Here is a 3,142-nt window from a genome sequence, read left to right on the forward strand (position 1 = left end):
TGAAAAAGTGTGAAATATATGAAGAGCCTCAAAGGTGTCAAAAATATTAGGAGCAAGAAACGGTCTGAAAAATAGAAGGAGCTTGAAGTGGTGTTGAAAAACATGAAGAGCCTGAAAAGGTGTGAAAAATATGAAGAGCTTCAGAAAGGTGTCAAATATATAGAGGGTGAAACGGTCTGAAAAATATGAGGAGCAAGAAACTGTTTTCAAAAACATGAAGAGCCTCAAAAGGTGTGAAAAATGTGAAGAGCTTCAAACTGTGTCAAAAATATGAGGAGCATGAAACGGTCTGAAACATAGGAGGAGCATGAAGTGATGTTGAAAAACATGAAGAGACTGAAAAAGTTGTGAAACATATGAGGAGCATGATATGGTCTGATAAATAGGAGGAGCATGAAGCGGTGTTGAAAAATATGAAGAGCATGAAAATGTGTGAAAAATATGAAGAGCTTCAAAAGGTGTCAAAAATATAAGGAGCATGAAACGGTCTAAAATATAGCAGGAGCATGAAAAGGTGTTAAAAAACATGAAGAGCCTGAAAAGGTGTGAAAAATATGAAAAGCTTCAAATGGTGTCAAAAATATGAGGAGAATGAAACGGTCTGATAATTAGGAGGAGCATGAAGTGGTGTAGAAAAACATGAAGACCCTGAAAAGGTGTGAAAAATATGAAGAGCTACAAAAAGTGTCAAAAATATGAGGAGCTTGAAACGGTCTGAAATATAGGAGGAGCGTGAAAAGGTGTTAAAAAAATATGAAGAGCTTCAAAAGGTGTGAAAAGTATGAGGAGCATGAAACGGTCTGAAAAATAGGAGGAGCATGAAGCGTTGTTGAAAAACATGAAGAGCCTGAAAAGGTGTGAAAAATATGAAGTGCTTCAAAAAGTGTCAAAAACATGAGGAGCATGAAAATGTCTGAAAAATAGGAGGAGCTTGAAGCGGTGTTCAAAAAAATGAAGAGCCTGGAGAAGTGTGAAAAATATGAAGAGCTTCAAAAAGTGTCAAAAATATGAGGAGCATTAAACGGTCTGAAAAATAGGAGAAGCATGAAACGGTCTGAAAAATAGGAGAAGCATGAAACGGTCTGAAAAATAGGAGGAGCATGAAGCAGTGTTGAAAAACATAAAGAGCCTGAAACAGTGTGAAATATATGAAGAGCCTCAAAGGTGTCAAAAATATGAGGAGCAAGAAACGGTCTGAAAAATAGAAGGAGCTTGAAGTGGTGTTGAAAAACATGAAGAGCCTGAAAAAGTGTGAAATATATGAAGAGCCTCAAAGGTGTCAAAAATATGAGGAGCAAGAAACGGTCTGAAAAATAGAAGGAGCTTGAAGTGGTGTTGAAAAACATGAAGATCCTGAAAAGGTGTGAAAAATATGAAGAGCTTCAAAGGTGTCAAAATTATGAGGAGCATGAAACGCTCTGAAAAAGAGGAGGAGCAGCAAGCGATGTTGAAAAACATGAAGAGCGTGAAAAGGTGTGAAAAATATGAAGAGCTTCAAAAGGTGTCACAAATATGAGGAGCATGAAAGGGTCTGAAAAATAGGAGGAGCATGAAGCGGTGTTGAAAAACATGAAGAGCCTGAAATGTGTGAAAAATATGAAGAGCTTCAAAAGGTGTCAAAAATATAAGGAGCATGAAACGGCCTGAAATATAGGAGGAGCATGAAAAGGTGTTAAAAAACATGAAGAGCCTAAAAAGGTGTGAAAAATATGAAAAGCTTCAAATGTTGTCAAATATATGAGGAGAATTAAACAGTCTGAAAAATAGGAGGAGCATGAAGTGGTGTAGAAAAACATGAAGACCCTGAAAAGGTGTGAAAAATATGAAGAGCTAGAAAAAGTGTCAAAAATATGAGTAGCTTGAAACGGTCTGAAATATAGGAGGAGCGTGAAAAGTTGTTAAAAAAATACGAGGGGCTTCAAATTGTGTGAAACATATGAGGAGTATGAAACGGTCTGAAAAATAGGAGGAGCATGAAGCATTGTTGAAAAACATGAAGAGCCTGAAAAGGTGTGAAAAACATGAAGTGCTTCAAAAGGTGTCAAAAACATGAGGAGCATGAAAAGGTCTGAAAAATAGGAGGAGCATGAAGCGGTGTTCAAAAAAATGAAGAGCCTGGAGAAGTGTGAAAAATATGAAGAGCTTCAAAAAGTGTCAAAAATATGAGGAGCATTAAACGGTCTGAAAAATAGGAGAACCATGAATTGGGGTTGAAAAATATGAAGAGCCTGAAAAGGTGTGAAAAATACGAAGAGCTTCAAAGGTGTCAAAATTATGAGGAGCATGAAACGCTCTGAAAAAGAGGAGGAGCAGCAAGCGATGTTGAAAAACATGAAGAGCGTGAAAAGGTGTGAAAAATATGAAGAGCTTCAAAAGGTGTCAAATATATGAGGAGCATGATACGGTCTGAAAAATAGGAGGAGTATGAAGTGGTGCTGAAAAATATGAAGAGCCTGAAAAGGTGTGAAAAATAGGAAGAGCTTCAAAAGTTGTGAAAAATATGAGGAGCATGAAACGGTCTGAAAAATAAGAGGAGCATGAAGCCGTGTTGAAAAACATGTAGAGACTGAAAAGGTGTAAAAAATATGAAGAGCTTCAAAAGGTGTCAAAAATATGAGGAGCTGAAACGGTCTGAAAAATAGGAGGAGCATTGTAGCGTTGTTCAAAAACTTGAAGAGCCTGAAATGGTGTGAAAAATATGAAGAGCTTCAAAAGGTGTCAAAAATATGAGGAGCATGAAACGGTCTGAAAAATAAGAGGAGCATGAAATGGTGTTGAAAAACATGAAGAGCCTGAAAAGGTGTGAAACATATGAAGAGCTTCAAAGGTGTCAAAATTATGAGGAGCATGAAACGCTCTGAAAAAGAGGAGGAGCAGCAAGCGATGTTGAAAAACATGAAGAGCGTGAAAAGGTGTGAAAAATATGAAGAGCTTCAAAAGGTGTCACAAATATGAGGAGCATGAAAGGGTCTGAATAATAGGAGGAGCATGAAGCGGTGTTGAAAAACATGAAGAGCCTGAAAAGGTGTGAAAAATATGAAGAGCTTCAAAAGGTGTCAAGAATATGAGGAGCATGAAACGGTCTGAAAAATAGGAGGAGCATGAAGTGGTGCTGAAAATCATGAAGAGCCTGAAAAGGTGT

This window comes from Dama dama, unplaced genomic scaffold (genome assembly GCF_033118175.1).
Source record: "Dama dama isolate Ldn47 unplaced genomic scaffold, ASM3311817v1 ptg000093l, whole genome shotgun sequence".
Lineage (NCBI taxonomy): Eukaryota > Metazoa > Chordata > Mammalia > Artiodactyla > Cervidae > Dama > Dama dama.